This window comes from Excalfactoria chinensis, chromosome 1, assembly GCF_039878825.1.
Source record: "Excalfactoria chinensis isolate bCotChi1 chromosome 1, bCotChi1.hap2, whole genome shotgun sequence".
In the NCBI taxonomy this organism is placed as follows: Eukaryota; Metazoa; Chordata; class Aves; order Galliformes; family Phasianidae; genus Excalfactoria; species Excalfactoria chinensis.
Window position 1 is genome coordinate 27,182,386 of NC_092825.1, and position 25,785 is coordinate 27,208,170.

General features: G+C 38.5%; 1 protein-coding gene across 5 annotated transcripts in view; it reads left to right on the top strand.

Moving 5' to 3' along the window:
- CNTN1 (contactin 1) overlaps nt 1-25,785 on the top strand; it is a 228,759-nt gene that overhangs the window by 52,159 nt on the left and 150,815 nt on the right. For 4 of the 5 annotated variants that reach the window (XM_072361291.1, XM_072361299.1, XM_072361307.1 and 1 more), the window contains exon 2: nt 18,544-18,589. The exons of the other annotated variant lie outside the window; for it this stretch is intronic. The gene's annotated coding sequence lies outside the window, so the exon portion shown is untranslated. The remainder of the gene's footprint in view (nt 1-18,543; nt 18,590-25,785) is intronic. 5 annotated transcript variants of the gene reach the window in all.

The window sequence follows — 25,785 nt, forward strand, 5'->3', positions numbered from 1 at the left end:
GCTGCAGAACAAGAAACAAAGTGAAACTGTAGCATTTTTTTTCTCTGTGTCAGAAATGAAGTTTTCAACCCTCATCTCTTAGAATTCAGAGGCAGATTATGCTTTCCTATTCGGAGTATCAGGAGTTCCTTTCAACAGTTATTTATTCCCAGCATTCATGGTGTGTTTTAGCACAGCAATGTCATATGATCCAAAATAGGAAGCTTTTATTCAGCAGTTTACAAATTGATGCAGCAGTCAAAGAAGATGCAGAGCAGTCATTCCTGTAGAAAATACTAAGGACAAATTGCGCGGTCTCCAGTGACAAGTAAACATCTGCTGTCCTTGGTTTTTTTGTTGTTTTTTGTTTTTCGCTTGCATTAAGAGATGTTTACTGCTCCTTTAATAAAAATGCTGTTGAAAGGTACTGCTGTGCTTCCTCCTAGATTCTCCTTCCTCCACTTGGTATTCAGTAATGCCAAGGTACCTGTCATCAGTTTATTCTGAAGGCTTCCACAAACACAAGCAAAACACACTGCCAAGATACCACAGGGTGATGAGAAAGTAAATGAGGATCCACAGAGTAAGTAAAAGTTACAGTTACAAGTATTTTTATTGACTTTCTACCGGCAGTGTTCTTTCTACTGAGGAAAGAAATCTTCTCTCTAGCACTCTCCAGAATGTATTCAGGCAGAGTACTATGGGTTAGTAATGGAGAAGAATAGACTGTGAATCTTAACTGAAAGAGAGGAAATGGAAGAAGGTGTTTGGTTTGTTTGTTTGTTTGTTTAAATTAAATAGAAGACTTAAAAAAATAAAAATAATCTGGGGAAAGTATATTTTATTTAATTGGGATTCTGAGAATTCAAGTTTGGATTTTTTGAGCTGAAACAGTACTGTTTATATGTATATTTTAAACTTGGGAAGGAGTTAAAATACAGGCAGTTTGGGATGGCTAGGAGATTCTAATTAAAAGGTGTGAGAAATAATCTGGCATGTATTGGGGAATTCCATGACAGCAATGAAATAAAGCACAGGAGACTATATGTACAGTCTTTTGAAAGGTCAGAGCAACAGCTATGCTTGTTAAACACTGTGTCGTTAGAAATGAAAAGCTTTATTCAAGAGCATTCAAGAACATACATAGAAAAGAGTGTCAAGAGACATTTTGGGATATAAACAGCTTCTTTTCAGACTTCAGTAGCTTGCTAGTTTCTCAAGTGCTTACAATTGAAGATCTGATGCAAAGCGTTATATTATTCCTCAGTGTTGATGGGTGCTTTTAGGTGTTTAGCTAGATCTGTCAAGAATGCAAGGCAGGCCAGCTCCCATCTACGGCTGTGATCTTTCATGAAGGACTTCTGTGACAGACTTTAGTGTAAGCTGCGTGCAGGGAAAAAAAAAAAATAAGATAAAGGTTTGAGAGTAAAGAGACTTTGTAAAGTGTTTGGGTATTTTCCTTAATCAAATCCAAATCAGTCAAGTTGAGCAAAAGGAGTACTGATCTGGGGCACAATTTGGGGTGAGGAAGCTGAAGAACAAAGTGACAAGCTGTCACTGGCTGCTATTTCTTTGAGAGCCACTTAGCACTTCACCCAACTGTTTGGTCCAGTTAGTATAGCGTTGTTTTCCATGGAGGCAGAAAATTAAATAAGCGATGTAATGCAGATCCTTAATCATTTTTAAGTGGATATTCAGGCATGGAGACATACTATCAAAGTCAACTATGGTATATCAGGACAAATTAGTTTGACTCATTGCTGACTCTGTAAAGCTACTAAGCCTAACTCCAGCAGAACCACTTATGTGTCCCTGTACATTTAAGAGGAAGCAGGTGCTGATTTTCTTGGTAGGATGCACACATTGACTTTTTAGTAAATCAGCAAGTGCTTGATCAGTTTCATTTCCTGATATCTCTTCAGTCTTCTCCTACGGTGATGCAACATGTTGAGACTCTGCTTTTCCTACTTGACTTTATAGCTGTGAGCAATAGAAAGTCTGGCATATCGAACCTGGCCTAAGGCATCAAACTAAAATATCTAACTTGAGAATCTAATTTATCTATTTTAGTTTCTTATCCAGGTAACAGGCTACTTAGTGGGTTTCCTAATCTGGAAGTAAAAGCATAATTCAGAAATAGCTTTGGCTTTGAAAGATTCAAGTTCCTTTGGATTCAGAGTTAATAATGATGATTATGCCAAAAGCAGAAGATCAGAGGTTCAGGATTTCCTTCTTTAGAGAAGCAGCACAGCCATTCACAACTGGATTCTAACCTTAAAAGGATGAGAATTCAAAACCTTTTCATCTTAAATAAAGAACTGAATCCAGATTTGCTGATTAAATGTGTATGGCGTGTCAGTTAAAGCTGAACGTAGTGTTTAGTCTCTTTCTGATTTTTGCTGGTTCTCAGCTGATGTTGGGTATCACTTACTTGAATAGACTTAACTGTGGAAAAAAGGTTCTATTGAGAGAATTCCCAGTTTGAATATGCCCTACTTTTAGCAATGAATCTGTCACCATGTCTATCTGAAATTCAGGATTCTTTTTCTCCTATTCGTCATTCACTAAGTGTAGCCTTTCTGTCAATTATCTAATTATAGGAATTACAGAAATGTAGTTTATGTAATAACAAACAAGGGGTCTAGCAAAATCAATTTCAGGTCAGTATTCCCTTAAAACCACACTGGACTGTTGTGGAGGTTGAGGAGTTGTTTCCCTCCTCAGTTTTCCAGTCTTTGAAAAAGAGGAAGTGCAGCAGAAATTACCTGTGGTTAAAAACATGACCTTCTGGGTTTGATTGTTGAGTTTTCTTCATTAATTGGAAAACAAAAAATAAGATGACAATGTAACAAATGAATAAGCAGATTGGATCACACAGACTCTTTCTGACTAACCTGTTCTGTAATTTTTGTTAGTGAATTGAAACAGAAAACCTTGCACAGAATGCATAACCCTTTGTCCTTTTAATCAAAAACATTTCTCAAACAAGCCTGTGCGTAAGAAGGACATGCAAACTGAGCAAATCTTGCTATGTTGGTTTGTAGTGAGCGCGTTTGTACTACTTCATAAACCATTTTAATCTTCTAGAAATTTGCATCCACATAAAATCCTCATCATTTTCATTAGTGGTCCATTCCCCCATTGTAGACTGTTACATTTTTATTACAGGAAATTACTTCTATAGGACACTGTGGAGTAATTGATAGAGTAAACGTGTATGATACAGAATAAATTCCCTTGGTAAAACTTCAATTTACTGACTGGCAAGAAGTTGCTACTTCTGAAACTCTTGAAAAGATATTTTTTGCAAGGTGTTCTGTTAAATGGCGCTGTAATTCCTAGGCAAGTGCTGATCTGTTAAGGGCTGTTAAAGAAAAAATGTACCACTCATATAAATTTTATCTTTTGACCACCAGATTTATTTGGGAGAAAGCAAAACAAAATGTAATGAATAAACAGAAATGTAACAAATTAATTTGCAGCCTAGTAATGAGGGACTGAAAATGAAATGGAAGAACCTATTTTCATTTGCATTAAAGAACAATTTCCTGACTATAGGATTTCTTCCAGCATATTAATTGTGCTAACAGGCTTTGATGTGAATAATTTAGTTTTGGGAAGTATGAGTATGTATCAAAGTCTATCAGCCTCTAGAAGCCTTGAAATCTAATTAATGAACCACTGATGATTTTATTCTGAGACTGTTTTTGGCTTTTAGCCAGATTTGAGCAGTAGCAGTGCCAGATTTTTGGGACATCCAGTAGGCATTGAAGTTTACAAGGCATGGTTGAGCCATGCCTTGTAAACTTCAGGTTATATTATATCATCAGGACTTGAGCACAAACAGAATTGGAGTTTGACAGTGGTGTAAAGGGAGATATATGGTCTTTTGGTGGTAAAAGTGAAATGATAACTCTCCTGTGTGATAAATCAAATTTGTCATTGTGATAAATCAGATCTAAATGTGCATGATATAATCCATAAGCTTCACAGTGCAAATAAAACCTCTGCTCCCTGCATTCAAGGGCTCGTGCTAGGGATGGCAAGGTTCAGAGCACTGCGCTCAAAGAGGGCAAAATTTTCCTAAGCAGACAGCGTTTGCTCTTGTACTTCTTTTGTGATAGGGGAAGATGAATGACCTTGACTGAGTTCATAAAATAACATAAAAGCTAGAAAAATGTAGTCGCTGCTGAGGTCAAAGAACAGAACCACAGTTAGTACATGATGCTGTGCCCTGTTTGATTAGTGGGAATTCTGCCAGAGGCTTCAGTCAGAGCAGAACTGGTTATTTTTTTTGCAGACTCTTACCAGAAGCCAGATGGAAGTGATTTCTTTATTGGCACAGGTTTTCTAGGAATAACTAGGCAAGCAAACTTGTAACTCAAAAACAATAAACGAAACTAATGAAACATAACAAAACTAGTGTTTTCATCTGGGATGTTTTGATTTTAGGAGAAAAACAATGTGGGTAAAACACCAGCGTTTCTGTTTGTTAGCAGCACTGTACAGAGCCAGGGACATTTTAGTTATTCAGCTTCTCAAACTGTCCTACCAGTGAGGGGAGGGGCTGAGTGGGAAAAGAGACAGGGTTGTGGGTGGGTGGGGAAGGTACAACAAAATCAGAACAGGTGACCTAAACTGGCCAAAGGGATATTCCACTCCATATGATATCATGTGGAAAAAGAGAGCTTGAAAATGGGGGGAATTGGTCAAGTGGCCCGCTGCTGGTACTGGTTGGGCTTCAGTCAGTGGGTATTAAGCAATTGCTTATGCATCACTTGTTTTGTGTGTGTGTGTGTGTATACATACTCATAATTTCTTTCTTTCTCTGTTTCAGTTATCTCAACCCACAAGTTCTACTTATATTATTTGTTATTCTCTTCCACCATCCCACTGGGAAGTGGGAGGGATGGGCAAACAACTGTGTGGTGCTTAGCTAATTGCTGGGGTAAACCACAATGAACTAGCATCTATTTTTACTAATTCTGATGTTTGATGATGGTAAAGTAACAGTAGTCTATCAGGCAATGTAGTTGTTAAAGCTTTAAAAAGCCGCTCAAATGTATGTATCAAAGACTGAGAGGAAGAATAGGGGCCAGGAATTTGGTTTCCTCCCCTCAAGGGGAGTGAGATTTGACATCCACAGAGGTAGGGGGAAATTGGTAAAACAAAGGAGACTGCCAAAATGATCACCTCTGCATAAAAGCATAAGCATTTACTTAGTCCTGTGAAGTCCTAGAGTAGAGAGGAGGGAAAGCTTATGACCTTGGAGAAGTCTGTTCCACAGGAGTTGCTTGTCTCAGCCAGGTAGACCTATCTGGAGCCATCAGAGGGAAATGCAAGTCCTGCAGAAGTCCTGTGTCCAGTGGCAGTGGTGACTAGGATGACTAATGATGCTCGAGCACAAACATCTCCTCTTTTGAATGAGGGAACAAGGGATTTGGACGCCTGTAGACTTGTCTGTCCTCCCTCCTCTCCTTTGCATGGGAAAGCTTAGTTTCCTTTTTTTCCCTCCCTGCTGCTGGTGACTGAATGGCAAACTATGTTGGCCTGACTTGTGCTCCAAAATCTTGGAGCAGATTACATCCCTCATCTCTTGCTTTAGGACTACTTATTAATGTATTAATAACTTATTAATCATTAATGTTGAGATACTTGATTTGGAAAGTGTTCAGAAGAGGAAGAGTATGAAATCAGACAAAAAAGAATAGCCTGTAGTCCTATCGGCTGAACTGTGATGTTCTGGCAGGCTACAGATAGCGTAGAGGAGCCTCAGTGTCACTGAACTCTCAGGAACCTAACACAACATACATAGTGTTAACAGGAAGTCTTTCATAGTGTTTTACTAACAATCTCATTTTCCATATGTGCCCCCTTCATACACTTGAGGAATTATCTCTGTTCTCTTCCCTTTTAGTTAAGTTCATTCAAAACCTATTATTGCCAGTGGAGAAATTGTTTATTGTGAGATAAATGGGAACAGGTGATCTGAACTTCAGCACGGTTAGCCTCCCACATTTCCATCCTGTAGTTAACTGAATAATGCTTACATTGGCATTCTTCTCACTACACTCCATTTTGGGGAAATTGCAATGGTAGCTCTGAGTTCTATAAAAAACAAATATGCTTTCCCTCCACCTTCTGCATTTTGTTTCTAATCTATCTACACCAAACCATTTTCCTTTTCACAGATAGGCAAGTGGTGTTTAGTTCATGCTTGGGGACGGGCCAATACCCTTGCTAGAGAATTTGAAGGTTGTTCTGAATCTTATCTTGTTATTACTAAGCTAAACATAAATCCACATCTATATACTACACCATTAGGATATGTATTTTGATGCTTTTATTGCATTGTTTCAGAATGGAGATGACTCCTTGTTTGTGTAATGCGTCTTCTAATGGATGCAGGAGGTCAGAGTTCTGCATAGGTTTGATTTGGCTGCCTCCCTGATATATGGATATGTTCCCTCTGACTTCTAGATTTTATGCCCAGGGCGTAGACTGAATAGAAAAAAAAAATGGGGATGGTCTGTTGGGGATTCTGCAGTAAACAAAATTATCATTTTCTTGGTTGAGAACGCCACTTGTGCCAGAGCTGTGAAATGATACATACTAGCTTTACGGAGTGAAGTGTGGTTCACAGAGTACCAAGATGAAATCATCAAATTAAATCACTCAACGTGGAATAGAGCTGTTATCTCATAAATTGGGTTGTAACGAAAGAGAGGAAGCACGCATTTATTATTTATGACATTTTAGACTCAGTGGAAACACTTCTATTTTGTGTTTTGTTTGTGTGGGTTTTTTTTTTAATATCAGAAATTGCCTCTGTGGAAGGCCAGTTTGATAAGGGAGCATGTAATGGAACAGAAATGGTTTTAATTTTAGTACAGATTGAATCCAACCCAAGTGATCAGTATCTTAACAGGATGAATATCTGACATTTAGAGATGGTAATTCATGTGACAGGAACTGATGATTTTGTTCAGTTCTCAGTGGACTAATTTTGCATAAAAATAATATTTTCAGTAATTGATTCATTTCAGAGAAGTGAAAAAAATATGGTAAATTGGCCTTAGTAACCTGAGAGAAGCTGATTTACTCTGGCTATATGTAAATGTGAGATTTACATTAATAGCATATCAAAGAAAGCTTATGATATGCTAAGGGTATCTAGTTTTCCAGACAAGTATTGAATGAAAAAATAATCCGTAGCCTATTGTTTAGGCTATTCATAAAGAAATGAAACTTATATTATAGTACTGTTAGCATTTATCAGTACTTCCCTGATAACTTTCAAACCTATTGTATGAATTTCAACTTCAGACTTGATGGAGGGAACTTTCAAAAGTGTCAGTGACAGCAGCAGAGTTCAGGTTGCCAGAGTTTTGGTTACCAGTTCTGGATGTGATTGCCACACCTGGGATGGCTACACCTCATTTGGATCTTAACTAAGATATGTGGCAGTTTTCAGGGATACTGAAAATGGAGAGTGATTTATGGAATGTGATGATGAACTCTGGGTGCTGTGGCAGACTTAAGATGTGGCAGAGTAAGGGAGAGAGCTGGACTTCTAGCAGACAGTGGAGTCAATAAAGTTGCAGGAGGCATATGTGTAAGGCTTCTTCATTTGTCTGTTCATGCAGCAGCTTCTGTCACTCTACATGTGTTTAAAGATACGCAATGAAAAAAGTGCCAAGTTTACTACACAGAGCTGTACTGTTAAGCATCTTGGAAAAACAAGCCAGATATAAAAAGGTATTTATTTGCTAGTACAGCCAGAAGTGTACATTTTTCTTGTCCAGGTACTTTTTCTTAATAAAGATGATAAATGGCTTTTCAGTATTTCATAGTAAAAACCAAATGCTTTTAATGTATTGTTCCCTTTAGAGGTTCTGCTCAGTGCCATGCGTGATAAATAAAGACTAATAACCGAACACTCTTTTTTTACAAGTTATTTTATTTCATACTATTTAAATAATAGTATGCTTATTCCCGAGGCTTGGTACTTGTGATGGTGGTATTTTGAATATCTCATCTCCTTCTGTCAGAGAAACAAATTAGCACCTTGAAGATTACAGAATTATTGGTGATTTCTCATTTTGTCTTCCAGTTAAAACTCTCAGACTGAGTAAGCTATTTGTCATCCTGCTACCTGGCAGAAAGTTTAAGGCAATCCTACTCCCATTTATAGCCAAGTCATGACTAAAAATTGTTTGGTGGTTCCCAAGGAGCCGATAAAATGTGCTTTCTGGTTTCACAAGTGGAGTTAAATCCACAACACTTTGTGATTCTTCAGCACACGCTGATTAGCTGAAAATCCTGTAGTGAAGAATCACATTGTTTGTTTAATTGGTGTTCTATGTGATAGAAACAAGGGCAGGTGCAACTCCTTCCTCTCTCTAGTAAATCTGGGCCTGGGGAATATACTTTGAAATGTTGGTGATTTCATATTCTCTGGAGTAGAAATGAATTACTCATTCTACGTTCGATGAAATAGAGTTCAGAAGGTAATGTAGGTCTAGCTATGAAGCTCAGAAGTCAGCAATCAAAAAACTTAAATGATGTAGAACTAGTAGTTTTCTGCAATCTTTCTTTCTATTGATTCCACTGATATTAATTTTGAACCTTTCGGCAGTTCTTGAAACATTTTTATCAAATTCTGCAGTGGGAGATTGAAGGTGTCCATGTAACAGAGGTGAACAAGGTTTTTATCATAACTTTTCCTGAGCAGGTTGGATATGCTTGCTGATGTTATTCTCAAGGCTAAAAGATGATTTCTTTCTTTTACTGACAGAAATATTTTACGTGTCCTTGACAGTCCTGAATTTGGACACCTCTGATACATCGTTAGAGCTTGGTCCAGTCTGGCAAGCTGTTTTGAGTTGGTACTTTTGTTTTGGCAAAACAGCTTGTATTGCACCCTCTTATTTAAACTGTCCGGTTATCTTTCTGAGCAAATACAGCAGTGCTAAAATAGATGAGATTGAATCAGTAAACATCTGACTTTTTTTTCCACTCCCTGTGATGTTTTGTCTGAAATAGGAGTATGCTTTTCACATTTAATTGAGCCAGGAAGTGCTCTGGTTAGTGTTGAAGAACATCCTCTGTAATGAACTCTGAAATACCTGCCTTAATTGCAATACTAATGCCTCACTGAAGTACCACCTAATTCTTCATTGGTGTATAGTTCTAATAACCTAGCGTGCAAGATACTCTCTTGTCTAGGTTACACAATGAAAGCCAGTCATTTACACAGATCCATCTGAGTCATTTGATACTAAATCCACACAGCTAGAATAGGTCAACAATTTTCTGTATCTTGAGCTCACGATACAGTACGTTGGCAAAATCTGTTTACAGTCCAAACATGCTCCCTGAATCACTGAAATCTACTAATGATCTCTTCTGTCCTTCACCGAACAGGCTTTTTAAAGACAGACAAATGTCAGTGAAGTCAGAGCAAGAAAAGATTGCTTAGTAATGAAGGTCATGCGAAGAATTTCTGATGTTGTGCAGAATAAAATTTACCAGTTCTTTCAAAAAACTGTCTGCCATTTCAATATCACAATCTTTTTAGAGAAGCTTGTTTACTTGTCCATTTTACTGTCATGCAGGTAGTGAGAGTAGCTATGAAAAGGATGACTTTCTGTTTTCTGAGTGTTTGCTCTATGTAAAAGTCATGTAGGAATGAGGGGAGGTTGCAGTTCAGGATGCTGCTAACCTGTTTGTAAGACATTTGCTAGAATGCTACATATCGCGTATAACAGACAGTTGCAAAGAGACTTTTTGTTTTCTAGTGCTATAGTGTGTAGTCAGTTGATGGCTTACATAGCCAGTAGTTATTTTCTCCTGTTTCCAGAACAGCCGCAGCTTGAAGATATTCTTAGATTTTCTTTCTAGTCTTGGAGGCATCATTCTCTTGCATTTTTTTGTGTTTTGTTGTTGTTGTTGTTTTTCCCTTATTTAAGTTGATATTGACAGAATGGGTATACCTAGCTTGCCACAAGCAGGTCATTTTGGCCTTGCCTGGATTGATTTCTGTCTCACTTCAGGAAGGAGTTGAACTGTAGGAGATTTTGAACAGAATTTCCTACTGTTCACCAGGTAACATTGCATCTCCTGAGCATTGCTAAGTTAAAGGTTGCCCTATAACAGGAGAGCATCTCCTGCTAAATTTTTCTGTTAGTCAATATGCTGTTCAAATGCAAACCATAAATATTATTTTAATAATTTTAATATTTTAATGTATTAGAAATTCTTTTCTCAATGCTACTGCTAAATTAGTGATATAAAATGAATGACTGCTACTGGATGTGGAGGCTTTATCTCCATGCTGCTCTTACAGGCTTATTCACTAAAGAAGATCCCAATCCTGCAGGATTGCTTGCGTGAATAGAGTACCTTCTGTGTAAATCTTCTTGGGATAAAGCCTTTGTTTGTAATTTCTGGGGCAGGAACCATATCTGTCTGCTTGCTTTGTGATGCGCCTCCAGTATGAATGCATAACTAATAATATTCAATTTTAATACCTTGTGAAAGCAGTGCCTCCAGCTATGGCCAGTGGCAGTTTTTTTCCATGAGCTAAATCCAAAATAATTGGAGAGCGAGTGTTACAGAGGCTCCTAGCAGATTTGTCACATCCTGCTTTTTGCACTGTGAATTGCCTGGTTTGCAGCCTAGCTTTGCAATAGGACTAGCTGGTGAGAAAGCAGGAGTCAGAATTTCTACCACTCCCAGATCTAGATCCCCCTGGTCACAGACCTCTATATCTGGTGACACAGCCTGCAGCTAGTAGATGATGTGATGTTGACATGATAAGCCAAAGCAATTGTAAAAACCGTTTTCCCCTCTAGCTCAGCAGTAGCATCTGGAAGTGTCTTCTCTATCTGGTCCAGTAGCTCTGGTCAGAGCAGCGCTCATCACATGGAGCTGCAGGTGTTGTGCTTTTGCTACAGGCAGAAGGGCAGCAGTTAGATGTGGAACTCCAAATTTATTTCTAGACTAACTGAAGATTATATATAGTTTTGTGATTTTCCCATGATCCGACAGTTAATAGCTCATGCATAAGTGTATGTTTTGTTTCTGTAATACTTAGAAATGGGGGGGAAATTGGAAACAAAAAAGCTTCCTAAATATTAAGATCACATCTGCTTAATTAGTTTTTTTATACTTGTATAGATTCAAATCTGAATGCACTCAGTCAGTCTTGGCCTAGCATCCAGTAATTGAGCTTAGGCTTACACCAGTTAAGAAAATCTGGTGGGATTTATACAACAGCCTATCCTGAAGGAGACAATGGTGTGGTCTTTCTGCCCAGAGGGCATACTACAGTTACTTCTGTAAGAGAGTTTTGTACACACTCCCTCCTGTTCCATGATGCTAGGTAGGCTGCAGAAATAGGAAGGCAAATGCAGCACAGGAGCTGGAGTCTCTCTCCTTGTGCTAGCCTATGTTTTATGTTGCGTGCTGGGGAGCCAGTACCAAGTGTTCTCTATGCTCTTAAGATCTGTTCTGACTGGAGCACATCCATGGTAGATTCACATCAGTGTTAACCATCTGTGAGTGGTACAGGTGGTCTGGAAACAGGCAAGGAATGTGCCCTCAGCAGTGTGTCTGGACCAAAGATCCTAGGTGAGAGAAATTAAGCTTAGAGCCATGTTTTTGCCTGTTGCTTCCTGGCACTGATGTAAAGCTCTTCTTGGGGTGAAGATTAAATGGAATAGCTTGAGTTGAAAGATTACAACTTGAATGTGAAGTATTTCCTCCTTTATTCCTGACCATTTCTGTCAAAATATCCAGTGACAGGTGCTATAGCAAAGGTGAATGCAAAATGCTTGCCAAGGTAACAGTTCATTGCTTTGCTCATGCAAATTTTCTCCAGTGAGGTAATAAAGCACACATTAAAACTTCAGTGATCATCATTATAATGATGTCTTTGTTAAAATAAGCTCTCTGAAGATTTATATGAACAGTTGTTTTAATAAATCATATTTTGTGTGTCAGGTTGTATTTCTGGAATTGGTAGGCACATCCTTGCTGTATTTGCATGTTTTTCTTTTTACATTTTGTTGTTGTTGCAACTTTCTCAATGTTGACTCTTAAAATTGCTCTTTTTAATAGCAACTACATGAAAGTTAAAGATTCCATCCATCAAAATAGGCCTCTTATACAACTGCTAAGTTTGAGGAAATGCTGTTTGAATCTTTCAGGAAAAAGAAAATCTGAATTAAAGGAATAGCTTCATTTTTAAAGCGATGAAGGTCATCAGTTTACACTCACATTTATTATGAGGGAACGGTAGATTCAGTATAAGAGAATCTATGTATGATACTTGTGTACATACTGAATAGATTATCAAAATGCCATTTCAGATGTTTTATGAGGTCACATGGACATTTAATGATAGAAGATTTTCCAAGAAACAGAAGTTTCTAAAATTTCTGAATGAGGCTGTGTGATGTATTTGGAAGCAGAGTTGGTTAAGCTTCTAGTCTTGGTGTGGCTTTTTTGTTTGTTTGTTTTTTCCTATATGAGGTACAAAAAATGTGTGTGAGTGTGTGCTAAAGCAATTTCCCATCGTCAGAATTAAGAGAAAATGGAGAAGTATAGAAGTGTAGTCAGGTCAACATGCATTTCAAATTGCTTAGAGAATGGGAACTAAAGTTAGAAAGCTGATGGAAAATTCAATTAGCATTTCAACCAACCACTTAATTTATAATTTTCCAATACTATGAGTTTAATTTGCGTGGTCTTGACTGACATCTTTCTAATGTAGTATCTATGATGTCACACGTATGTCTTTCGCATTACAACCCAAATGGCCACTAAGCTGTATCTCTCTCTGAGCTGGTGCCTTGTTGCATTGGATGTATCTTCTGTTTTATATTGCAACTATATTCTTTCTGAAACTGTGAAACTGTGTTCTTTCTTATTGTTTATGGAAGTCAAAGAATACTCATTCTGACTTCCTTTTAGAATTGCCTGGATACTACAAGAAATTATTATTTTTTTAAAGATATGAAAAAACTTTTTTTTTTTTTTTTTTTTTTTTTTTTTTTTTTTTTTTTTTTCCTTAAACACAGCTTCTTTCTCATGGTAATTTTTGAGCTTCATTTATTATTTTCTGTCATTTTTCCTTGGGTGTAAGTGATAAGTGCAAGTTGAATTTTCTAGCTACTATGATAAGAGATTGCAGAGAGAGTTAAACCACATGGTCTTTTTTGCAAGTCTCTGACTTATTTTTAAGGCCTTAGAAAAGGTCGTATGTGTCAGAACATGAAAACAGATTAGATGAAAAAGTACAGGAAGACTGTATGGAAAGGAAGCAAATTATCACTTGACAAAAGCTACTAGAAGAAAAGTCAGAAGTCTTTCCCGTTCTGAGTCCCAATTTAAAGCTGAATACAGTTTAGGCCTTTAGAAGTGCTTGGTGTAGCAGTTATTACTAAGGTCAATTTTTTCAGTGTTATAAACTAATGTAGTGCTTTACAGTTGTGTCTTGATAGAATCAGCAAGTTTGGAAAAGAAGTCCAAGATCATCCAGTCCAACCATCCACCTGCCACCAGTATTTATTTCCCCACTAAGCCACATCCCTCAGTACAACATCTAAATATTCCTTGAACACCTTGACTCCACCACCTCCCTGGGCAGCCCATTCCATTGCCTGACCACTCTTTCAAAGAAGTTCTTTTTCCTGACAACAAACCTGAACCTCCCCTGGCACAAAGTGAGGCCATTCTGTCTAGTCCTATTGCTAGTTATGTGGGAGAAGAGGCTGACCACAACCTTCTTTCAAGTAATTGCTTTCTACAACAACTTCTTCCCTGATTCTCCTCCAGACAAAACAATTCCAGCTCCCTCAGCCGCTCCTCATAAGGCCTGTGCTTCAGACCCCTCACCAATTTCATTGCTTCATGCTTCAGGACCTCAATGTCTTTCTTGTAGTGACCGACCCAAAACTAAACACAGTACTTGAGGTGCGGCCTCACAAGGGCAGAGTGCAGGGGGAGTAACAGCTCTGAGTACAGTATAGCTCTAGATAGATAACGGCTTTATCAGTCTTTGTGCTTTGGAATATCTCTGGAACGTGTGAAAATATGTAGCTAATGATAGTAACTAAGTTGAAAAATAACGTTTTGTAGCTGAGAATTTGCTTTATCAAATAGTGTTACTGAGCTCTTTATATCTGTTGCAGTTTCCATGGGAATAAGTAGAAGGCATTACTTTCTGATTGACTTATGTAGATAACAGATAGATATACAGGTATCTTTCAAAGACTAATAATAAATTATCTTTTATTTTGGTATAGTTAATCTTTTGTGTGTTTCTTGTGATGTTTTTGGATGATATACTTCTCATATAGCATCCTCTGCAATGGAATCATCAAAAGAATATTAAGTTTTACATAAAAGCTTTTTTTTCATGGAGGTTAATTTATAGTGACTGTGCACATCAAATGCCTTATGCTGAACTGATTGGTCCTACTGATTAGTGAAGACTGAAAGTGGCTTTTTCAAGAGCTAATCATGGCTTAGGCATTACTGAGTTCAGCAGTAATCTGTCTGAGTCGCACTTCTCTCTTACCCCATGCTGTTACTTAGGCTGAAGAAGTGAATTTAGATCTGCAAAGAGGATCTAAAATTCGGTATATTTTTTCATTAATTTAGATGTATGGAGATTGAGGCAAATTACTTCACTATCTTTCACCAGCCACTGAACAGGCGAAATGGGGTAAAATTGAAAGGAAAAAAAAGAAAAGAAAAAAAAAAAAAGAACATTAGAAACATTTAGGTAGGGAGAAGACTTTCAGGATGATCATTAAGTCCAACCATCAACCTGACCTACTGAATCCCTTCACACGTCTTCTGAATACCTCCAGGGATGGGAACTGCCTATCTCCGTCTGCAACCTGTTCCAGTGCTTGACAACTTTCTCTGTGAATAAAATTTTCCTGTTACCCAATCTAAACATCCCCTGTCACAACTTAAGATCTGATGTGGGCCAGGATGCTGTTGGCCTTCTCAGCCATCTGGACATGCTGTTGGCTCATGTTCAAAGAATCTTCTGTCTGTCTTCATTATGTTATGAGCTCAGATAATCTAATCATGTTTTTGTATTACATGATGCAATGTTGTCTGCTTGTTCTTGTACGATGAAAAAAAAAATTTTTAAAAATAAAATAGGTAGAAATACTGTCACTTTCCTGAATGTTTTGCTGGCTCAATTCAGGCAACAACAGACAAAAAAGACAATTCTGGTATCATTGCTAAACTAAATCTGGAGGCTCTGGTAGTCTTCTGTGGAAGACTTGTTTTGTCACCACAAGTGAATAGTACTGGAACACATTCATCCTTCCTCTGTACCTGTGGTGAGCAGGGAAGAGCAAAGCAGCACATTCTGTGACTTATGTGAGCTGCTGACAAGGAGCTGGACTGGGATATCCTGTGGGACGTCCCTGCCAGTGCACACCTGGGTATTTCATAGGCATGTTTACTTCTTTATTTTTATTTTTTTTTTACTACTTGTCAACAAATTCTAAGGCATAAGAAAAGGAAAAAAATTATGAAGTTTTTGTTCTTGCTTCCCTTTAATTTGTGGGCTAAAGACCTAAAGAGTTCTACTTTCAGAGTTCTCTGAATCTGTGTTTGGTTTTACTGATGCATTGTTTTTTCTTTCACATTTAAGTCCTATAGAGTAGAACAGAGGAAGAATCATTTATCTGATATCCTATATTCCATTCATAAGCATCCAGTTGTTGCCTTTATTCCAAGTCAATGCAGTGAGCTACGTAAACCCCTCCTCTTACCCTGTACCCAGCTGTCTTTACCAAACTAGCTTAAAAATTGTAGTCCTCTGCTAGCCGTGTAAGCAAGAAAAATTTATATTCAATTCTACATGCAAGGACAGGCGCTTAATTGGTAATTTCCCGCACTATTCTTGGATATTTCATATTTTCTGTTAATAACTGTACCACTCTAGATATTCTGTTTTGTGAATTACATATTTCTGTGGCTTATATATATATTTTTTTCTGTCATCCTCCTACATTTCACACTTGGAAAATGCATTTCTAGTTCCTTAATATCCATAATCACTTTCTCTCTTTTTTTTTTTTTAATGGCTGCCTACAAGTTTGACAGGCGTTTTCACAGAACATTGGTAGTTAAAACTTACAGAGAGAGGAGAAATACTCATAAATGGTGAATTAGTAGTATGCATAATTTCCTACAAAAGGGAAAGAAAGTGTAGCATTTATCACCGTTTAGTTCTTACCAAGTGTTGCCCTCTTAAAGACGAAATTAATGCCTGTTGATTTCTTTAATGTTCCGTGATTCTGTGAATAATGTTGGCATGTTTCACTGAATGTGGTAGGGAATAGCTTCAACCCGTTACTATTAAAAATGTGTTGTAAACTATGGGAACTCAGTTGGCATTCTTTAAGTGTATATAATTTTATAAAGCTGTTCAGAACCTTGAGGTTCTTCTTTCAGCACTTCAGTTTATTTTCCACCCCTGATAATAGGTTATGGAGCAAACATAAACCTTTTTGTTAAGTGTTAGAAGATTAGAATATATTGTATTATCTTGGTGATACACTTCATAACTTGTTACCTCAGGAATTTCTTATTCAATGTATATGTGTCACTTGGAAATCAATTTTCAGAGTTGTTAAGAATTAGGAACATGCAAATATTTTCTCAGCAAGGGAGTGAATGGGGACTAAAATTTAGTTACAAAATGTTGTGTGTAAGTTTATGTAAGATTAGTTTAAATTATTTTTGTTCACAGTCTCTCAAGAATAGTTTACAAGAAGAGGGAAATAAGAGGAATATTCTTTATAGATGGAATCTTTCGATAGAATTGATAGAAGGATTAAATCACAACATATTAAAGAGTACTCTTATTTTATGTAAGTGGGAGAAGGGACGAGCCTGAAATAATAGTCATTGTTTTTCTTCTCTCAACACAGTGGCACATTGATGACATTAAACTTGTAGAGATAACGTGCTATTTAATGAGAATGTTGCCAGGGCCACAGAATTGTTGCATTGGTTTACATAGATGTGCATGTGGGGAAAGAACTGGAACTGCACTACTTAATGAAGCCTTGAGAGACATTATTACATTTCAAAATTTGTAAAGAGTCCTAAAACCACTGAAGACAGATCTGATTTTGTTTTGCAGTAAATCAGAGTACAGTAGAAACAGAGTACTGACAGCACTTGGACTAAGCTACCTACAAAGTAGCATAGGCTTCAGACTAATACTGCTTTGAAGCCTGAGTGCTTGGTTCATTTATCATCAATTGAATTAGCAATTAGGCCCTATATATCTAAAAAATTCCTTACCTCACATTTTCCTTCCTAAATCATTGCCCGTTTGGCTATTAGCTTAGAAAGCCTTCATATAATGGGTATACTCTACAGAAAGTACAAGCACGGGAGTGAGCGCTAAATGTGTTAGTTTATGTAGCCAACTTCTGAAGTGAGTACTCTGAATGATATTATGTACTTGGATTATACTAGATTTTGGAAACATTTGCAAAATTGCATTTAGTGCTAGCATTGTGTAGTTACTATCTTGGATCCACTGATCCAAACACATTGTGGTTCTTACACCCAAGCTGCTAAAAGAAGAAATGCAGATTTGGAAGTGGGTAGAAGGTAACTGCAGCTGTGAATCAGAGGTTTGGAAAGAAGAAATCAAAGCAGAAATTGAGTAAAGACTTTTGAATCATTTTGGATGGATATGGCAAAATATACTGGGTGGAGACAAGAATAGGGAGGGATCAGATGGAATGCTGAAAAGGGAAGAATGAAATGTTTTAGAAACTGTAATTGTGTAACTGAGAATGTATCTGATCAGACACAGCAGTGTAATTTACGGCAGGAGATAACTTCAGGATCTAGTTTATAGGTTAAGGACTTAATGACTAAAATCTTAAATATGCATTTACATTTACTTTCAGAGATGACCTCTTACAGCTTGTCTCTCAAGCAATTAGGAAGAGACAAAAGCACACAAGATCCTTCTGGACAAGCAGGACAAAGGGAAATGGTTTTAAGTTGAAAGAGGGAAGATTTAGGTTGGATGTCAGGCGGAAGTTCTTTACTAGGAGAGTGGTGAGGTCCTGGAACAGGCTGCCCAGGGAGGTTGTGGATGCCCCGTCCCTGGAGGTGTTCAAGGCCAGGTTGGACGGGGCCCTGGGCAACCTGATCTAGTAAACGTGGAAGTTCGGTGGCGCTGCCAGGCAGGGGTGTTGGAGCTTCACGATCCTTGAGGTCCCTTCCAACCCGGGTCATTCTGTGATTCTGTGTATGATCATGTGTGATTCTGCTTTTGAAGTTTAATGTTACTAGGATTTTATCAACATGTCTTAGGTCTGTGCAGGACAGGGGCTAACTGAAAACCCAAGTGTTTATGAATTGCAAGAAACATCTGGAACAAGCTGATTGTAAGATCATGTAATGGCAGTATGAATAATAAATTCAAGCATCATCTGTAATTTAAAAATGGAGTGTTCAGCAACCAGACTGAACTCTGTCTTTATTCAATCCTAGATACTGCCTCTGGATCTGCTCTGAAACGGAGTCCACTTTGTTAGAGGTTGGTGACTTTACGTTCTCTAAGTTATTACTGTGTTTAAGTAAGGAAGTAAAAGTTAGGAGCTTCTTATTAAGAAAACAGTAATCTCAGAATAATGAAGTAGGTGTTAAGAACGTGGTTAATTCAGAAAGCGGTGTTTCTGACATCAACATGATAAATTATTGTCAGCTGCATTGATAGACAGTATTTGTTATTAGATATACATGCAAAGTTTTTGATTCAAATACTTGTCTGGTTTGAACTGATATTTACTATGTATATTTTCATAAAGGAGGTCGGAGTAATCTGTACTTCTGAGATTGGACCCCCTATAAAAGCCACACCAGATGAACTTGTATGTGTAACACAGAGGCACAGGATCTGATCTGTACTTATTGACTATTCAGAAATGACATACTAGGCTTTACAGAATATGTTTTAAACTGTCAGGTGGTGCCTGCTGATCAGGTTTGAGAAGAGTAAAGCTCTTCCTGACATCTCTGTATGTACATATTTTTGGGCGGGAGGAAGCCGAGAGCTCAGTGATGTTTGTATTCAATATATAAGATAACTTACCTTGGGCTGCCCTAAAAATCATGTTACTCTGCAGTAGGCAGCATTATGTGTGTCTTACTCCTAGCTAGTCTTCTAAGATGGACAACTGAAATAATAGTGGCAACTGAGCAGAGCACAGTTATTTCTAATCCATCTTGTCTGCAAGTAGAAGCTTGATTTTCATTAGGGGTAGGCAATTAGTTTTTTTGCTCCTTTAGGTCACTTAAAGACTGTATTAAGTTGATGTACTATTCCTAAGGCTATCAAGTAGGAATATAAGCAAGAGACATTTTATTACAGATTTCAAGCACAAACTGAGAACTCTTTTGAAGTGAATTTCACTTTCATATAGGATCGTACCAGAGGAATTCATGGTTCCTAATGGCTACACTCACTTCCCCTGGTTACTTAGCACTTTAACTTTGACATCTTTTACCTTCTATAACATCATTAATTTTCCGCTGCTGTACAAGAGGGGCACCAGCTCAGAACTGTGCTGTATCAAATCCAAAAGATACTTATCTCTAACTGTAATCCTCTGGGGAGTCAGAAACCTTGGTGTCCTTGATATATTGACAGACATTTTTGTTGGGCATCTGTATAGTACTGAAACCAGAGGATATGTGTTATATACACAAATGGCACTAATTGTTCTTCTGCATTGCTTTGGTGTGTGTGTGTGAAATGCCACCTTGCATTTCTGTTCCACATACTGCTTCAGTTAATTTTGGTATAATGACAAATTCATGTAGATCTCACGTAACAAGAAGACTTTTATAGTAGTTCTGCCCTCTGCACTTACAAATGTAGCTTATTCTACCTCTGTTTCCATGAGGTGGGAGTTTGTGACACAAATCTTCCACTCCTGAGCCCATTCTCTATCTGAGATGAGGTCTGTTAAATTTCACTCAGGCACCTTCTCTGTTTGAGAAGGGTTTTGCTACCTTTGTTGAAATGTTGCTTGTGTTCAGTTGTTCCATGTATGTGCCTTACTAATGACCCCATAAATTGGCATGGTGCATGCTGTTATTCTCCTATTAAAACACAATCGTGCCCCTGCTTATTGTTCTGTACGAATGAGCTTGTGATCCCAGGAGCAGCTGGATACACCTGATGCTTTTTGTCTTCATTCAAAATGGCCACCATTTCCTGCTGTTTCTAATTTATAACTGCCATCAGCAGAGATGAATAATGCTTTTATTCGTTGGCTGAAAAAAAGCCTTATGGAGGAGGGGGAGGTGGAAATGAAGGATCCTGCACCTTACTGCCACTGCTTTTGCAGGCACAGGACACCAGCCTGCTGGTCCCTCAGTTTGTGACTCAGGCCAGGGCCAGTGCAGCAGGCTGGCAGACCAGGTGCAGTTCCATGGTGTGCAAGTCCCAGCCACTGTTTTCCCTCAGGGAAGAAAGCTGAGAGTAAGCCACTGGTCTCCTGCAGGACTTTTGCCAGGCTTGCAGAGGGAGCAGGCCATGTGGTAAGCTTGCAGCTCAGATGGCCATCTCCTGACAGTGCCTGTCATGTAGCATGACAGAGAGGTTGCAGGAGAGCAGTGCAGCCATAATGCGCCATCGTGGCAGCCTGCACGTTGCACTTGTGAGCTGATGGGATGAGACAGGACCTGCCAGGGGTTTGTGCAGGGCTCAGGCTGGGGAGGGGTGTGGTGCCATGCTAAGCTGCCTGCTGGGCACCTTGGCTGTGGGCTGACAGGAAGATGTGGCTCTGTGATGTGACCAGGCAGGATGGCCCTCATCTGTTCAAAGGGAAAGCTGGGCAGCAAGTCTGTTGTTCAGTGACTATTGAGCAGGAGCAATGAGGCCATGCTGTGTGTTGTTAATTACTGCATCAGTTATAGAATCTCACTCAACAAAGCTTTTTGAAGGATGTTATAAGCTAATGGAATATCCAGACATTCAAAGGTAATACTTTCCATATAACCATATTTCTGTGATGCAGTATGATCATTTTAATGAGCAGCATAATGCCCAGGAAGTATGGAAGAGTTGGATCTGTGTGCAGATGTAATTGTTTCTTCACACTAAATTCTTCTTGACAGCCTTTCAGAATTCAGTTTGAATATGTTTGAGTAAGTAGAGGCAGTTCAAATCAACGTTTTCTTGGGAAGGCCTACACAAAATACACTCTACATTAATTTCTATAACTGTGCAGCTGCCTTTTATATAGTAGACATTATTTTCAAATTACTGAAGTATGGGAAGAGCTATGCTCTTGAAAAGGCATAAACAAAGCACAAAGGCCAGTCTGTTTTCCACATAGTAGATTGTTGTTAAAGAGTTTGTGCCAGCCAGTACAGAGAGTGCAATCGTGTCTTACTGCTCTCAAGAGAGATGAATTACACAACTGCCTCAGCTCCTGCTGCTCCACATTCTTACCCATGAATTGCATTGTTGGAATGGCCTACAACTCCTTATTGAGCAGCCCCTAAAAGAGAATACTTTTCTAGTGCAACTGACAAAATGCATGGGTTGATCTGAATGTTATGCCTCCAATTTTTTTCCATGGAAACCGTAACAAATACAAAGTGCTTGATAGTACTTTTTGGTAGAGCAAATTCTTAGCAACAAAATGCAGATTTTCAGCTTAGTCACCACTGTTAGCTTTGCATTTATGCCAGTGATAAACAAGAGCCTGCATGTGGTGCTCATAAAAATAAATAAATAAATAATCTTCCCCAGTGGAGTTGACCCACTGTTTCACAGCTGCTATGATGGTGTCATTACTGAAACACACCACCCTCCAACTCATTATGTTAATGTCCACAATTTGTTCTCCAGAAATCTTTTGCAAGCACTGATGAATGTCGATGGATGCAGGTTTTTTCCTCATGGAGGAATGCAATTACATACCTTTGCTTTATTTGCACTTCCATGTCAGACTCACTTTGCCCCTCTACTGCCTGTCTGTCATATGGCAACAAAATATAATGGAATATTGGTAGGAAGCTTCAACCTATGGTATGCCATACCATTAACATCCGCCTCTGATGCTGTGGGCCAACATGATAAAATAGTTGGCATTACTTTCAGAGCAGCCCTCGTATAAATGTATAGTGCTGTCTTTTCCATGAAAAATCTTCACCTTTGAACTGCTTTGGATGTGTATCAGCTTTCCCAACAGAGTAGTTAATTCTGGTTTATTTATTTATTTGTAATTAACAGGGTTTTTTTTTTTTTAATAACTCTTAAAGTAATACTATGCATAGCAATGTCTGTTGAAACGGTTGTGAATTTGCAGTGACTGTGCCACCTGTTGACACATAATGTATCTTGCCCTTATTCTACTGGATAGAGTTGTTATCAAAGCAGCAATAAGTACAGAGGGTCCAGCACGTGCATTTCTGTGCAGAAGGGTCACAAGAGCCAGTACCTTGGAGGAAACAAAGTACCTGGAGTGACAGCATGCATTTGCAAGTCCATGAAATAAACTGTAGCCCTTCATTTGTAGAACAGAATTGTATGTCTTAGTAACTGGTTAAAAATTTGATCCAAACATGTATTATAAATGATTCATTGTCCCCAATCAATGCACTATAACAACTATTCTTATGAGTGCTTGCTAATCCTCAATCATAATAATGTAACCGTCACTGTTCCTTTCTGTTTCTCTTTACCTACACTTGTGTACACATGTATAGTGACACATACTATACACACTACATCGTGTGCCTCCGGTGGCGCAGCGGTAGAATTCCCGTTTGCAACACCAGGGGGCCCGGGTTCGAATCCCCCCTCTGTGGAGCAGGGGGTAGAAGTGCCGCTCTGCTACACAGAGGGCTCGAATCCCGGGAGTTGGACTCGATGATCTCTAAGGTCCCTTCCAACTCGCACAATACTATGATACTATGATACTATGATGATACACGTAAGCAAGGACCGTTTTTATCTTCTTGGTCTCTTCTGGGTGGTATCTGCTTTAGTTACTCTAGTGGATATAGTTGTGTGATGCTTATGTGGGATTTATTTTCATCTGTCTGGAATAAGCTTCAGAGATTCTCAGTAATCTCTTGTAAAGCATTTGGCTAACGTGCTGTAAGTGCTGGCTACCATCCCAACCTTTGGAAGTTTCTCAGAACTATTAACATTTCCCTTTAAATAAAGAGCATCACAGATACCATGAAAATGGTGGCAAAACAACATTAAGATTTCAGTGGTGGCTATGCAAATTAGATTAAGAATCACTGTGCTGCTGCTGCAGTAGCTCAGAAAAATCTAATATTCATTTGATAAATAGCATTATGAGTTTGCTTCTGGATGCCATCAGGAGAGAGGCCATCTGCTGTTTGCTCTGTGCTGTTCTCATGGTGAGAGGAACGGTGCTGGCAGCTGATGGGAAAAGAGGCAAGTCTGTTTAGGCAACGGTCAGGTCCACTGTTAATGGATGAGAAAGGTGGTTCGTGCATCTATAGGTGAGTCTTGTGTTAGCTGGATCTTCTAATGTTCTTACTAGACTGAGTCCAGTATCAACAGGAACTGTAACTGAAGGGTGTTTCTAGAGAGCTGAAGACAGCTCATCTGTTTAGTGCTACAGTACCCCTGCTTATCCAAATAATGTTGTCAGTGTTGGTCTTTTCATGCAGAGGCGTGAGGGGCAGTGACATGCAGGGGTCACTTGCTTTTACTGGGGACAACTTCATTTTGAAAATTACATTTATTAGTAGAACTGTCACAAATAGATATTCAAAATATGAAGTAGTGCAAGATAATTTATATTTGTTTATTGATGTTACACGCAAACTGATCTAGATGGTACAAGTGTTTCTTTTCTCTTTCTCCTTTTGCGGTTTTACATCATTAATTTCCTTTCCATAGTTCACCACCTTTCTTAGCTAATTTTGTATTCTCTTTATATCTCCCTTCTTCTGGAGTAATTAGTTCCACCAGAATATGGTGGTCATTAACCTTGTGTTAGAGACAGGATTTTAGCCAGGATCTTTCTTGTCTTTCTAGCTAGCAGCTATTCTCTTTTTCTCTTAGGCTTGCTTCAGAAGACAGAAAAGCTGGAATCATAGAATTACTTTGGTTGGAAGTCTCCTTAAACATGATCTAGTTCCAACCCCTCTGCTTTGGGCAGAAGGTAGAAGCTCTTTTACCACGTCTGCTTCTTATGGTTTTTATGGGTTCCTACCAGCCTCTTAGCAAAAACTGCCCAGTGTAGGTAACCCTATAATCAGCAAGCAGACTCCTCGTAAAATGACTGGAGTGATGACAGGCCCACTCTTTACTCCACATCTCTACCAGGTCAGCACATGAAAAAGAGAAAACAGAAATAGATTGCCATAAGCAATATTGCATCATAAAAATGTTCTACCTTGTGTTTTGTGACAGAACTTAAGAATGAAAATACTCTTCTAAATGAAAGTATTCTTCTGTAGCCACAATACGTGTTTGAGTCAATAAAGGATTTAATCCTAAATTTCAAGTGAAATAGAGAATATAGACTGGAAAACTGGTGTATGTTTCATTTTATTTTGGTTAAGGAGATTCAGCTTTATTGGTCATTTTAATATACTGTGAAGTTTAAACTTACATGAAAGCTGTGGCCTGTAATTGAAGAGTGCCTGTTGCTTAGGATGTTGAGCTGTGCTCCCATTTTGTGTCTATGCCCATGTGTTATATATGTGCTGTGTATTTTTGCCAGCAGCACAGTTTACCTTCTGCGCTCATTAAATTCCTTTTATCAGTTTTCTTAGTGAATTTCAGTCAAGAAGTATTGACCCAAACACTTCTTGTGTAGAGAAGTCCTTGAAGAGTAGAAGATACGCTACCTAGATTTCAGGCTTACTATTAAAAAACCATATGTCAGGTTTAAGAGCAGTACATTGACTTAGGTGCTTTGATGTGTTATTAGGAGAATGTGTTACTGAGCTGCATCAGCTTGCTCCGAATTACTTTGGTACTGATAACAGTGTCTCACAAAAAATGTTGTGTGAATTATATTTAAGGTGTGAGAAGCAACCTTCATATTTCTAAGCCAATTTTCCCTTCTGCTTTACAGAACAATAGAAGAATACCCTTTTTAAAGTGATGTTATTGTAGACTGGGAGTGTAAAATCGGTGTTGGTTCTATGAGCATCATCTTTATCAAAACCTCTGTTTTGACAGGAGACTTTAATTTAGCTTTGTATGTGCATTTCATGAAATGAATTTGCATGTAATAGCCAAACAGCGTCTGGGAAATTATGACAGGAGCAATCACACAGTGAGTGACTTTACAAGTAAAACAAGAAGCTCATTGCCAGCAGTATTGCTCCACTCTGAATGATGCCTTTCAGAATGGGGCTGGCCCAGGGAACATGGAAATTCCCCTTGAGAGATGCAGGGAGGAGGACTGTTGCAGAGAGGTTTTCTCTGACTGGAAGCCAAGTGAAGCAGACATGGAGAGCTGCCTGTCCAAAGTGCTCAGGCCAAAACCTGGACCGGTTATTCCTCAGGGGATTTAACTAAAAAATGAGTAATCAGTCAAGTTGATACAGGATGATAATCTTTAAGCAACTCTGGATTTAAGCAGGAGTACTTAGAGACTTGCGACTCAACTCCAAAGCAATCCGCCCTTGGGGAATGCATGAAAGAGACAGCATCTTTACATTAGGGGGGTAAGACAGGAATCCTGTTTGGTGTTCTCTTTCCAGATTAAAACTAAAGCT